At 39.1% G+C, this 15,647-nt stretch overlaps 1 pseudogene; it reads left to right on the plus strand.

The window, feature by feature from the left end:
* Positions 1-15,167: 15,167 nt before the first annotated feature.
* Positions 15,168-15,424, plus strand: LOC111164399 (thymosin beta-10 pseudogene; annotated as a pseudogene).
* Positions 15,425-15,647: the final 223 nt, after the last annotated feature.

Consider the following 15,647-nt stretch of genomic DNA (forward strand, 5'->3'; position numbering starts at 1 on the left):
ATTAAATCAATTTTTCATATTTTACAGAGCCAAAGAAGCTAAAAAGGGTTTAGCTAAAGGGTTTAGCTAAAGAAGCTAAAGAGGTTTTAGAGCTGGGATGGATCTTCCAGAAATCTTCTGGTTCAAATGCCTGACCTTGGATAATTTAATTTCCCGTTTCATAGATAACACAAGCTGGTTCTAGGCCTTGCTTCTGTTAGAAAGGTGTGAAGGGGCTCAAAACAGCATAACCTGGTCCACTAAACACAGTGCTTTGCAAAAATGTGCTCATGACTTGGACAAGCTAGGACCTTATCTAAGTGACCCAGTGATTCCCAGACTCGTCAGAACTTATTTCAAAAACTTAATAAGTGATTTCCATATGTCAGCTTCTGTTCAAAATCCTTTAATCCTCTCAACAACCTGGTGAGGTAAATACTATCAGTATTTAGATCTTACTAGTGAAAAATAAAAAGTACAGAGAGGTCAAGTAACTTTCTTGAAATTGCACAGCTAAAAGTATCTGAGCCAGAACTATGAACACAAATATAACACCCCCTAAACCTGGACTCTTAAATCTCTAGGCTACAGTGCCTATCACATTAATATTCTATCAATGTGTCCCTTTTAGGGAAGGAACTGCCTTCTTCCTTTTTTTCCTCTCAAAGAAAACTGTGTTCAGAAAGTCCTGATAATCCCATTACAATATCAACACCTCAGAGAAGGGTGAAAAATTGTGTGCACGCTGCATGTGCTACACATATTCTGATTTTATTAAAATAAAACGTTGAACTGCAAAAAAAAAAAAAAATTGATTGCTAAGAAAGGTGACACCAGGCACAAGATCTGGCTCACCTCAGCTGCATTCTTCTAGTGAGTACGGCAGCCAAGAGGAAAAAACATGCCCAAATCATTACCCCAGAGATAGATGAGAAGTAGGCACTAAGAATTATTTTATTCTGCTCTGCGGCCCATTTTATACTCACTCTTCATTTCTCCATGTTTTTGGGAGCCTGTGTTGCGATAGCTCTCTATCCCCAAACAGAAGTGTTCATTTTCCCCACTTATCTGAGGGGGGTGACAGGTCAAAATACATGATGTATTGAGAAGTGACTGGGTCCTTCCACGGTTTACATGTTCTCAGAGTAACAGGTCCAGAGGACCCCTGATTCCTGCAAGTACCCGATTACAACACCTGTCCCAGTGTCTCCCAACAGCCTGAAGACTACCCTTCCCCACTAGACTGAAGCTCCATGAAGACAGGAGAGCACTTACTCTTTTCACAGTGGAGTCCCCGGTGCATAGCTCAGAGCCTTTCCTATCAGGTATTCTCAGTAAATATACAGTGGATATAAAATCTGCTTCCAGCCAGTGGTGCAACCAAGGGCAATTTTGCCTCCCAGGGGACATTTGACAATCTCTGGGGACATTTTTGGTCATCACAACTCGGGAGGAGGGTGGGAAGCAGTGATACTGTCATCTAGTGGGTAGAGGCCAACGATGCTATTAAAAACCCTATGAGGCACAGGACAGCTGCCATAACAAAGAATTCCCTGAACAAAGTAACAGTCCTGCTGAGGGTGAGAAACTCTGTTCTAATCCAGTGTAGCCCTTTGATAAATGAAGAAAACTGAGAACTGAAGAGATGATATTTCTGACCCAATCTTGCTTATCAGAATGGTGGCAGAGTCAGACCTGGGACCTGACTCCCAGCCCAGGCTCCCTTCCTCACTGATTAATATTCCAGAAATTGGGACAGGTCTCTTCAGAGCACTCATGTGGTTTCTTAGGCCAAACAAGCTCATTCTAAAAAGAGAATCTTAGATTACAGCATGATTTCCTGCTGTCTATTTTTACTTAAAAAAAAATCTACATAGCTTAGTGTATATAAATAAGGCAAATGTTGTATATATATATGTATCTTTAACTGCTTTTTTCTTCTTTAGTTTTCCACAGACTGATGAGACATTGCTTTTTTTATTACTCATTTTTCTAAAGATGGGTTAATTGCTGGTTAAATAGTGATAAATTAAGGACAAGGAAGTAACACTCTCTCGAGTCTCTCTTTCTCTCGCGCTCTCTCTCTCTCTCTCTCTCTTCTTATGTCTGTAAAGAGAGTCATCTGAAACAAATATGGGGAAAAAAGTTAAATCCACCAACTTTGAATAGTAGTTGCATTACTAATTTTTGTGTTTTTCAAACTCTAGGCAAGATGACCTCAGCTTGAAACCGCTGACCATCCTTCAAGATGACTTGTTTTCACAAGTGTTCACAGGCTCCAGGAGGCAAAGTGGAAGCTGAGGAGAAGCAAAATCTTTGGGTCTAGGCAGCTCTGCCACTTTCTTGGGCAAGTTAATTAGCCTCTCTGAAACTGAGTTTTCTCTTCAAAATGGAAAATTTTTAAAGGAAAACAATTATAGGGATGTTAAAAAAAAATTAAAGATGAATTAAGTTCCTCCTGAGAAGAGTGAGCACACACTTGGTGAAGATAGTAGATGTCTGCTTTTTACTGTCGACAGAGCTTTTACTTTCGAAAGAAGACTAAAAATACCAGGGCAAGAATTAATAGCTAAAATATATTCCTCCCCCTCTTCTTCCTCTCCAGTCAGTAACCCCCAAATTCTTCAGGCACTACAACATGATGAATAGTTTGCTCTGGGATTTAACGTGGTGACTTATGTCTGCTACCAGTTCCACAGATCTCAGTAAGCACCGATTACCTAGTGTGCATTGGTTACTGCACTAGACATTCACAAGGATAGAGGAAGGGCAGACAGGAATGACTCTGATCCACACCCCTCCCTCAGGAAGCTTACAATTTAGTCAGGGGACAAGACAAGGGCACACACAATCCAAAACCGCATAGAATGGGGTGCATGCAAGGCTGAGACAAGATATTTATTCCATAGCTTCAAACATCAGATTCCACTTCTGGCTGGGCACATGTGGGGACATTAGACATGACCCTTCGAGGAGGAAAAGCTTTCAAGGAGAGCTTTCAGGGAGGAGCACATTTCAGCAGGAGAGAAGAGCCTGGTTACAGGAGGCAGAGAGCATCAGTACGTAAGAAGACTGGTTTTCCAGGAGGGCAGACTCTGCAAAGGGAGCTAATGGGAGCTGAAAATAAAAGGAAAACAGGCTTTGAAAAGGGAAATGTACCTTTTTAAAAATTTATTCCATATTATTTTATTTATCTCATAGGCAAATGGGAGCTGCTCAAGATTTTGGAGCAATGGTGGGATACACACTGAGAATGTGCTTTCAAGAAGGTTATTCAGCAGCTTTAGGAAGAACAGATGAGTTGACTGGTGCAGGGCAGGGAAGAGACTATAAAGATATCGTGAAGCTCTTCAACTGTGACCTGTTCATTTATTCCTTGGTTTGAATTAGAATTAGGGTCCTATGTTTGGAAGGAGTCTTAAAGGTCACTTGGTGTAACCTTGTACCTGGTGCACGCGGTAATGGGAGGGTCACTGGGACACAGAATGATGCAGGGTGTTAGTGAACAGCTCAGCTCCATAGGAGACAGAGAAGTGCAGGGGAAAGACCTCCTACCCAATGAGCAGAGCAACCTGGGGTAGGCTACTCTCTGAGTCTTGCTGTCCTTCCATGTGAATGCTAACCTTCAATGGACAGAGATGCAGTGATGCAAAATCATATATCCTACCCACTGTGGCCTAACACGGTAGACACATACATACTCTCCCTCTTGGTCTCAGCCAAAATCTTCCTCCCATTCACAGGACCTAATTTCATCTTCCAGAAGCACACAGGACACGTTTGCTACCAATTTCCTAAGACAAATATTAGAAGACAGAAACCATGTTGCCACAAGTCTTCTCTTTGCTAAAAGAAGATTAAACATCGCCTTCCTCAGACAACATACCTTCCAAAGCACTTATCTTTGCAATCTTAATATATGCACTGTGATGAAGTCTAAATTGGTCTTTAATATAAAACCATATTCCTGTGTAGGGTGAGGGGTAGACTTTCTCTAATGCAGTCCCGATTATCTCACTCCTTCTAATGAGTGAATTTGCTTGGCTGAGAGGGAGAGATGGGGCTGTGTTGGTGATCTCTAGAGACTTCTGACCCCTTTTTCATTCCACCAGGCTCTAGTCTGACAACTTCTCAAATGTAGTCTAGGACAAGCCACTGGGAAAGTAAAAAAAAATTGAGAACCACTGGTGTAAGACACATGGATCAGTGTTCTGGCTGACTACCCGAAATAAACTAAGACTAACACGATTAAAATAACTTCAACACTTCATGTTAAAGAGGCAGGGATGAGCTCTCGTTAAGGCAGCGCATAAAAGAGCACTGAAGTTTTCAGTACAGTTAGTCTGGCCTGGGAATCCAAGTATAGCCCTGCACAGGAGGGAAGAAGTAAAATGGGTAGGAGTGACCCATGGTCCCATCAGTGTGGAGGACAGGCTGCTTCTGCTTTAGAGAACTGGAGCCTCTCTTCCAGCTGACCCCATGGCTCACAGCAAACACTCAGCAACATGCACAGACCCCTTGTTCTGGACCAGGCTCTGTATGAGGTCTTAAGGATGACAAGGTGATTAGCCCAGCACTGCTGCTCTCAAGCGGCTGGAAGTCTGGCTGAGGAGACTGATAGAGAACAAGAAAGATCATGGCAATATAACGTGCTAGATGAAACAAGGATAATCGAAACCTAGATTTTGCACTTCAGGTCTAAGCAGGGGGCCAGCACAGAAAAGACAGCTCAGTTTAATACAGCCATTAAGAGCTAGGATGGAGATTTATTCAAAGTGCCATCGGGGGCAGGGGTGGGAAACAGAGTCGGGGAGCCTTCTCAAAGCTAAAATTTCACAAGGATTTCACCAGGCTGAAAGTTCAGGCAGGGAATTGCAGGCCAATGGAATAACATACATATCCAAAAGCTTACTGGCAGGAAAGCCCAAGGAATATCTAGAAAAGGGGCAAATGTACTTATGGGTTTTTCAATCCTTAAGTAATGTGGAGTCAAAGAAAGGCTTTTAAGCATGGAAATTATACAAAACAGATTACAGTGGAATCCTCTGGTAACTGTGTAGAGAAGGAGTCAGAGGAAAGAGCCCAGAGGCAGGGAGAGCTGTTGGAAAACTCAGTCCAGGTCTTAGATGAGGCTGTGGATTGGGCAGTGTCTTCAGGGATAGAGAAGAGACAGTGGGTTTGGTAAACATTTTGGACAAAGAGCTAAATTGAGATGTATCACATCCCTGCATAAATATTTGAACATGGTGCTGTGCTACAACTGGGGGCCCAACAATTAAAGGACAGGTTCTGATATCCCCAGTACAAACACAGGAGAACCAGCGTGGAGTAGGGCCACTTTATTTAGGCACTTGTGCTCTGCAAAGATGCCAGGACAAAATTAAATACTTTATTTCACTAAGTATTTATTAAGCACCTCACCTCACCAAATTCCCATGTATTTCCAGGCACTGTATTATGCTCCCTACATACATAATCTCATTTACTATTTTTAAAAAAATGTTTAAAGGTAAATTTTATTATTTTACATATTTTTAAATAATAAAACCAAGTTTGAATAAGTTGAAGTACCTTGCCCAAAGTCACAGTTAATGAACTGCTGGCTTACAAACAGAGGGGAACAAAGCAAGAAAATATTTCAACAAATATTAAATTGAATTTAAAATGTCTATATTCCGACAGCTTATGTGGCCCAGTCTCTGACCATTAAATAAAGCCCCAAAGGAAACAGTTTCTCTCATACATTGCTGGTGGAAATGCAAACTGGTGTGCTGCATCCAGAAGGGAATTTGGAGATACTTAACAAAATTTCATACGCACCAACCTTTTGACTCAGCAATCTCACTTCTAGGAATTTATCCAGCAGCTACACCTCCAACAGTATGAAAATATACATGCACACGTTTCTTTATTGCAGAATTGATTGCATACGCAAAATCTTGGAAACAACATAAATGTCCATGCATTGGAGGGTTATTGAATAAACTATGGTCCATCCATACATTGGATAATAGGCAGCCATTAAAAACAAGAGAGAGAGAGGAGACGATTTCCCCGAACTATTATGCGATGACTTTAAGGACCTTTGTTTTTTTTTGTTTTTGCGGTACGCGGGCCTCTCACTGTTGTGGCCTCTCCCGCTGTGGAGCACAGGCCCCAGACGCGCAGGCCCAGTGGCCATGGCTCACGGGCCCAGTCACTCCACAGCATGTGGGATCCTCCCGGACCGGGGCACGAACCCGCGTCCCCTGCATTGGTAGGCGGACTCTCAACCACTGCGCCACCAGGGAAGCCCTAAGGATCTATTTTTAAGTGAAAAAATAGAAGTATAAAATGTCTTCTATAGAGCATGTTATAGCATGAATCCTGTTAGGTCATTTTAGCCAGACCCCTTTCCATACCTCTAATGTTTTCTCTTAGTAATTTTTTCATCCACTGCCCCTCGCCTTCCTCCTTGGCTATAAATTCCCATTGGTCTGGGCTGTATACAGAGTTGAGCCCAATCTCATGACTCTATTGTAAAATCCCATTGCAGTGGTCCCTCTACCTACCATGTTGGTCCTGAATAAAATCTTCCTTACTATCTTTAACATATGTCTTTGAATATTTTTTTCTTTAACATTAGTAAATTTGTTTTTGATGCAGGAGTATGAGTTAGAAATTCTGAAACTACTTTATGTGTATACTTGGATTGAGTAAGTAAGTGAATATATGGTGAAAAATGAAGGCCAGGTTTCTCCCTGTCAGAGAAAGGAGCTATAAATAAGGAAAGGAAGAAGATGACAATAAATCCAGTGATACTGGATTAGGATCAGAGATATTAGTATGAACTCAGTGTTTTAATATATGTGTGTGCATAGATAGATAGGTAGATACAGAAATAAATATATATGCATATTTTACATTAGTAAGTAAATATACACAAATTTCATAGGTATCTTTCGAGAAGTCTTAGAAGCAATAACATCTCAGTAGCAATAAGCATATCTAGTGCCCATAGTTTGGTTTCTAAATTTCATTATGTGATAAAAGGAAACAGAGATCCTTGAAAAAGTAGGAGATTGGAGGGCAGGTGCATTAAAAAAATATGAGCCTGGAATATATATGGCACCAAAAAACAAGGAAATGTTCAATAAATGATGTAGACATGTTGAAAAGACACAGGGACCAACTTGAATAAGCTCCCACTGACTAAATCTGGGACAATTTGAGCAACAAAATAAATAAAATAGTAATATATTATAACCCATAGACTAAAATAAATATCCATGTGTCCATACTAATAAAAAATGTAACTGAATAATAAATAAATGGGGATGAAGGGACTGCTCTTTCTTACAGTAGAATTCAACTAATAATTTTATAAGGAATGATGAAAATTAAAAATGACCATTAGTAAACACCACAGTGAATACTGTTGCTGGGAAGTATCACTGAAGTATGCTAAAGTTAATGGGCAAAAGTGCAATGAGAAACAGGACATTTGCATAGTCTCAAAGTATCTCCCCACAAGATATTTATTAATTACAAAGATGAAAACACATTTACAATGGAGAATTCTGGCATACAGCACCTTAACCAAGTTATCAAAATCGGTATTATCAGTAATGACACAAACTGAACTCATGCACCTTCTGACATGATGCACAAAGAAGGATAAAGGTCGTAACATCACTTCAGTGGCGATCTTGCCAAAAATACTTAACTCATCTAATCAGACAAACCCAGATCAGACTGAGGGCATTCTACAAAAGAAGGACTAGGTTGTACCCTTCAAAAGTGTCAAGATCATCGAAAAAGAAGGGAGGAAGGGAGGGAGGAAAGGAGGGAGGAGGGAGGGAGGAAGAAAGGAAGAAAGACCAAGGATTTCACAGATTGGAGAGGCTAAAAAGACCTGATAACTAAGTCAATGAAGGATTCTAGACTGGATCCTGGACCAGAAAAAGGACTGATCCAGTCCAGTGGAACAACTGGGAAAATTCAAGTATAGTCTATAATAATAACTGTATCAATGTTAATTTCCTGATTTTAATCATTGTAATATGTAAGATGTCAACATCAGTAGACACTAGTTGAAGGTATGTGGAAATTGTGTACGATTTTTCAAGTTTCTGTAAGCCCAAAATTATTTCAAAATAAGAAGTGAAATACATACATATGTAAAACCCCAAAATGGTACTAAGGTACTATTACAAGGTACTAAGTTAATCAGGCTCTTCTCCCTTGCTACTCAGCTCTTAGCTCTTTGTTTTGCATATTGACAGTCTCACTGACATTTTTTTCTTTTCTTCTCACCTGGATTCTCTAGCAAAGGGGACCCCAGGAACTGGCCCAATACACAAGGATCCTTCCCCTTTCTTCTCATTTCCTCATTCCTGTCTCTCAGTTCCATATAGAAAAAAATCCATGGGTCAAGTTAGTTAAAACAGATCTCTCACTGCAGAGTGGGAGAAAGAGAGATGTTGACTGATTGACAACAATTATTTTTAATGAGTGGAAGAAGGGGGAGACTTAAATGGTTCTGTCTCTATAGCACAAACACAATCAAAGACCAACAAACTCTGGTTGGATGGTATATATCCTAAGGGGGGGTCAGGAAGGAATAAAGTAATCTGAGGTGAGGAAGCGGGCTGGGCTGATGGCCATCCCAATTCTAAGGCCAAATTCACAGTTGGCTTCAGGTGAACCATTCTCTCTGTCTCAAATGAGGGGCTTTCAGATTAGTTCCTAGTATAATCACTTTCAGCCACCAATTTCTCTGATACACATCATTCATACGCACAGAGTTAAATGTGTCCATTTTGGATATTTCCTCAAAACCAACTCAACTCACTAATTTTCATAGCATCAGAGTATCTCCCAACAAGATGCTTGTTAATTACAAAGGAAAAATTTTAATCTACATTGAAGAAACCTCGCAGACACCACCTTAAACACACGATCAAAGTTTACCTCACTAATAATAAAATGTACCAACCTCATGTACCTTTTGGTAGGATGCACTGGGAGAGGACACTTTCACTTCTGTGGCAAGATCTGCCCAACCGTCTTATCCACACTAATGTAGTGAGTTTAGGACCATATTTTCTGTATGCTGTCCTTTCTGTACACTTGGCCACTCTTACTCCTGAGTCATAGCAGGGATACCTGTGGATGTGGATGCTGAAACACCTTAAATTTAGCTGAATTTACCAATAACAATCATCACAAAATAGAAGAGTGTTGATGAAAAATAAGCCCTTGTTCTACTTGGGGAAAAATTCAAATAACAACAGAACCATGTAGAGCTACCGGTGGTGATGGAGACTTAGTGACTCACTGCAATGGAAGATTGCTTAGAGTGGCTGTGGTGCTATTTCCCCTTATTCTTGCTTTGCCAGCGCCCAGCAACCAAGCCTGGTTTCCACCCATCACAAAGCAAAATGCAACAAAAATCACCAGGGGTTAAAAAGCCTAAACTGGATTACAGTTACACCATTTAGAGCACAAAATTTTACTGGTAATTGAATTCAGCTGAATAGATATCCTTACGTTAGCTTATGGCCAATTAGTATTCTGATGGTGACTATTTTTACTTAAATGTGTCTGCCTCTGAATAAATGAGGAAAGGATGCAATGATATGAGGTTCTGAGATGAAATGGATATTTTGTTCAGTAAACGAGAGGTTTGGGCATGGAGCTAGGATTGTGGGTGAAACTGAAATTACACAGAGATTTATTTCCTATTATGTCTTTTCAAAGTTATCTACTGAAGCCATAAACTTATGCTTCTCAAACTTTGTTGTGTGTTATCAGAGCCAGGGGCCAGAAGTACAGATGCTGAGGCCCTTCCTCAGACATTCTGTATCGGAATCTTTAGGAGCGGGACTTAGGAATCTACATTCCTAAAATAGTTCTTAAGTATTCCTGAACAATGAGTTTGAGGAATGCTGTTCTAAATGTTTACCAGGCTTATTCCAAGTTATCAGTGATGATTCAAGTATAAATTGATCTAAAAGGACAAAGTGCCCCCCTGGAGATAGACCAAGGGACAGCAACTATGGTCCATGGGCCAAATCTGACCCATCACCTGTTCTTGCATATAAAGTTTTATTGGAACACAACCATGTCTATTTGTTTACAAATTATCTATGGCTACTTTCTTTTTTTTTAGATTTTTTAATTTTTTGCTACTTTCTTGTTAAAACAACAGAGAGAACAGTTGTGACAGAGACCATATAATTTGCAAAGCCTAAAGTATTCACTACCTGGCCCTTTACAGAAAAAAGTTTGCCAACATACGGTGTAAACAGACACCAGGGACTGAGGGACTAGGAAAGTGGATAAACTAAGAGAGATAAGCTGCTGCCAAATTGTCAAATCCCTTCTCTATATTTTTTCAGCTTTATTGAAATATAATTGATATATAACATTGTGTAAGTTTAATGTATACAACGTGATAATTTGATACATGTATATATCATGAAAGAATTACCACAATAAGGTTAGATAACACATCTATCACCTCATATAATTACCATTTTCTTTCTTTGTGTGATCAAAATATTTAAGATCTACTCCTTTACCAACTTTCAAGCCTACAATACAGTATTGCTAATTATAGTCACCATGCTATACATTAGACCCCTAGAACTTAGTAACCTTTTAAGTTTATGTCCTTTTACCAACATCTCCCCATCCCCCCCACACCCCAGGCGACAATATGAATTTGGCTTCTTTAGATTCCACCTCTAAGCGTGATCATACAATATCTGTCTGTCTCTATCTGACTTATGTCACTTAGCATAGTGCCCTCAAGCTTCATCCATGTTGTCACAAATGGCAGGATTTCCTTTTCTCATGGCTGAATAATATTCCATCATATATATATATATATATATATATGTGTGTGTGTACACCATATTTTCTTTATCCATTCATCTGTCAATTGACACAGATTCTTCTATTTTTTGGCTATTGCGAACAATGCTGCAATGAACATGGGGGTACAGATAGCTCTTCAAGATATTGACTTCATTTCCTTTAGCTTATTTCCCAGAAGTGGGGTTGCCAGATCATATGGTAGTTTTTATTTTTCATTTTTTGAGTAACTGTCGTAATTGTGTTCCATGGTGGCTAGACTACTTTCCTTGGATTCTAATCTCAGCTCTGCCACATACTACAAGGGTTTAACCTTCCTGAACTTCAGTTTTCTTTATCTATAAAAATGAGCAGGATTAAACTAAATAAAATGACATATAAAGGAGAAGCATTACAGCAGTCTTTGTACTAGGTATAAGGAAGAGAGATGAATAAATCATAGTCTGTGCCCTCTGGGTTGCTCAAGCATGATCTCCAGGTTCCGTTTTATCTTTAGCTTAAGAAGCTCTATGGTCCAGTTATTAAGACTGTAGGTTCCAGGGTCTAATCTAGGACACTGTTTAAAATCTGGTTCTGCCATTTACTTAGCAGTGTAGCCTTGAGAAAGTTCTTTATCCTTTCAGCTATTCAGGAAAATGGAGATAGTATTTACTCCAAAGTGTCAAGGTGAGATTAAATTAGACAATGCAGATAAAGTGGTTAACACAGCGCAGGTATATAATAAATCATTACTACTAGTATTATTCTTATTCTAGCATTTGTTTATCAGTGGAGACACCACTGGTTAGAGCTGGATAATTCTTCTTTGTGCAAATCTTTCCAGAGTGTCCCTGCCCACTAAATACCAATAATGTCCCCCAAGTCAATGGAACAACCCAAACTGCCCCCAGATATGTTCAAACATGAAGACAATAGTATTGTTGCCTTCTGGTTGAGAACTACTTAGATAGCAAACTTCTTAAGGACTTGATTATTTTTGTGTTCTAGGTCTAACACTGTAACTAGCACATAACTCAATAAATACCCTTAACAGAAATGAGTGGAGAATGAATAAAACAATATGACTTTATAAATGTGCTTGAAATGCCACCATTATATATTTATAACTTTTCTTTTGTATATCATTCTATTAAATTTCTATAATCCCTCATTAAATTGCAAATAGTTCTGAGGGGAAATACTCTCAGCTGTTATTAACTAATATCAAGGTGGGTGGATGCCAGCTGTGACAAATGCCCTGCAGGAGTAATTTACAGCACAGAGAAAATGGAGATGGAACCATGTTCAAGTATACATTCAAAAATGTAAAGCTTTGTATGGTCTCTAATTGTGCCTCTGCAAAAGTCTATGCATAAAAATATGAAAGTGTGTGACAATGGGAGCTCAATGGGAGACACATCTCTAACCTCCCGCTTTATTTTAAAAGAAATTGAAACCCAAAGTCCTTTTGCATCTATCAACTGTATTCTCCTCTTTCCTTCTTACAGAAGAATTCCACATCTCGTATTTCTCTTTCCTCAGCAATCAGTCTTCCTGAGAAACTAATCTGAAATTCTCTTCATTATTTATTTAATACCTGGTTTTTTTATTTATTTTGTATTTTTATTTCTTTTTTTTGCATTTTATTTTATTTTATTTTTTATACAGCAGGTTCTTATTAGTTATCCATTTTATACATATTGGTGTATATATGTCAATCCCCATCTCCCAATTCATCCCACCACCACCACCCCCTCTTGCTTTCCCCCCTTGGTGTCCATACGTTTGTTCTCTACATCTGTGTCTCTATTTCTGCCTTGCAAACCAGTTCTTCTGTACCATTTTTCTAGATTCCACATATATGTGTTAATATACGATATTTGTTTTTCTCTTTCTGACTTACTTCACTCTGTATGACAGTCTCTAGGTCCATCCACATCTCTACAAATGACTGGATTTCATTCCTTTTTATGGTTTAAAATTTGTATGGAAACACAAAAGACCCCAAATAGCCAAAGCAGTCTTGAGGGAAAAAAACGGAGCTGGAGGAATCAGACTCCCTGACTTCAGGCTATACTACAAAGCTACAGTAATCAATATGGTACTGGCAGAAAAACAGAAATATAGTTCAATGGAACAGGATAGAAATCCCAGAGATAAACCCACGCACCTATGGTCAATTGATCTATGACAAAGGAGGCAAGGATATACAGTGGAGAAAAGACAATCTCTTAATAAGTGATGCTGGAAAAACTGGACAGCTACATGTAAAAGAATGAAATTAGAACACTCCCTAACACCACAAGCAAAAGTAAACTCAAAAATGCATTAAAGACCTGCTTTTTTAAATTAGTCCAATTCTTATCATAATTCCTTGAAAACTCATTCCCAGGAACTTCAAATATTTTTGTCCTCAACCCTCTAAAAGTTAGTGGCCTCATGAGTACTTTGATTTTCTTTCCAGCTCTCCCAAAGCACTTTACTCTGAAGAACACAGCCATTCCCATAGCCTCAACCATGACAACTTATCTTTATCTGAGTGTTTACCATCAAAATCACCAAATTCACAGAGTTTAATTCTGTAAAAATATTCACTACAAAACTGACAATTTATAAAAATTAGTCTCCACTTAAACATCCCTCCCTACTTAAAACAAAGATCTCCTAATCCATTGTGACAACTGAGGCAGCATTCACTGGTTATCATATGTAAACCTCTATTAGCACCATGAAATACAAGAGCAAATCTACTTCAGGATAGAATTGCACATCTAGTAAAAGATGCAGGATTTCATGATGTCAAAGCACAGTTAAAACACTTGCAAAGCCACTCATATGAGAGAATCTGGAAGAGTTACTCCAGTGAACAAATGAAGAAGATAAATTTACAAGGCTGATGATACAATAGCAACTTCAAAGACTTCACAGAAAATGATTTGAATAACAAAAAATTAAGATTATTGGGGAAAAAATGATGAATCCTCATATATGTTTTGCACATTTTGCCCTCTTCATAACTGTGTTGTAATGGTAAAACAGAGAGCTTGAGTAGCCAAAACAATCTTGAAAAAGAACAAGTTAAACGTCTTTCAAGCTTACCACAAAGATACTATAATCAAAACAATGTGGTATTTGTATAAATACAGACAGCTAGACCAATGGAATAGAATTAGAGAGCCCGGAAATAAACCCTTACAATCACAGTCACTTGATTCCTGATGAGGGAGCCAAGACCATTCAATGGGAAAAAAGACAGCATTTTCAAAACGATTTTGGGAAAACTGATATCCACATGCAAAAGAACAAAGTTGTACCCTTACCTTACACCATACACAAAAATTAACTCAAAACGGATCAAAGATCTAAATCTGAGGGCAAAAACTATAAAAGTCTTAGAAGAAAACACAGAGTAAAAGCTTCATGACATTGCATTTGGCAGTAATTTCTAGCAAATTTAGGGGAAAAAAATTTTTCCTCCACCTTCTTGGGATCCCTGGCTAGGTTTGAAAATTAAACTGACCAAGACAGAGTAACAGGAGAAAGCATACACATTTATTTAATATAAGGAAATCAAGATCTGAACAAACAGTTAAACCTGAGTATTTTTATGCTAGGTTTGATGAAGAGTGTCTAGTCATGGAGAAATATAATAGGACAAGGAGTATTAGGTGAGTATAGTAAACTGGGGGTAACTTAGCAAGGCCTATTTGGATTTTTGGTGGCATCCCGTTGTCTTTGGAGATAAGGATACTCCTTTGCTTCATATAGGGAGACCACTTCTCACATAAGGACTTTATGACCTACTTCATGGGTGAAAGGTTAGGGGAGGGTCAAAGTAACCTTCCTACTTCTGCTGTTTTCTCAAACTCCTTCAACTTAAAAGATTAAATATGCCAAGGTGCCATACTTTAGTGTAGCATGTTCTGAACCCCATCAGATATGACACCAAAGGTACAGCCAACCAAAGTTAAAATAGATAAATTGGACTACATCAAAATTTAAAACGTCTGTGTATCAAGGACACAATCAACAGAGTGAAAAGACAACTCATGGAATGGGAGGAAATATTTGCAAACCATATATCTGACAATGAGTTAAAACCCAAAATATACAGACAACTCCTAAGATTTAAGAACAACAACAGTAACAAAAACAACCTGATTCAAAAATGAGTAAAGAACCTGAATAGACATTTCTCCAGAGAAGATACATGAATGGCCAATAAGTACATGAAAAGATATATAACATCTCTAGTCATTAGGGAAATGCAAATCAAAACCACAATGAGTCTCCTGCTGCAGTGACACAAGTGGGAGCACCTGGACCACGGGCTTGGAGTGACAGTTCTTGGACTGCTTTAAGAAATGGCAGACAAGCCCGACATGGCGGAAATTGCCAGCTTCAATAAGGCCAAGCTAAAGACGATGGAGACGCAGGAGAAGAACACCCTGCCAACCAAAGAGACCATTGAGCAGGAGAAGCAAGCGAAGTGAAATTTCCTAAGAACCTGGAGGATTCTCCACCCCCATCATCTTGGAGACCTTAGTCATGATGTGGAGGAAGAGCCACCTGCAAGATGGACACGAGCAACAAGCTGCACTGTGAACCTGGGCACCCCGTGCCGATGCCACTGGCCCATGGGTGTCTGAGGGGACCCTTCAATCGGACTGCTAAATTCTCGGTTTGCCCTGGGCTATGATAGAAAATTATTTGTATGATTAATGAAAATAAAACACACCTCGTGGCATGGAAGAAAAAAAAAAAACCCACAATGAGACATCCACCTCACACCCATTAAGGTAGCTACTATAAAAAGGAAAAAAAAAAAA

Source organism: Delphinapterus leucas, chromosome 17 (genome assembly GCF_059928025.1).
Source record: "Delphinapterus leucas isolate spDelLeu-1000000601 "Yukka" chromosome 17, BTC_Dleu_Yukka2, whole genome shotgun sequence".
NCBI classification, from domain to species: Eukaryota; Metazoa; Chordata; class Mammalia; order Artiodactyla; family Monodontidae; genus Delphinapterus; species Delphinapterus leucas.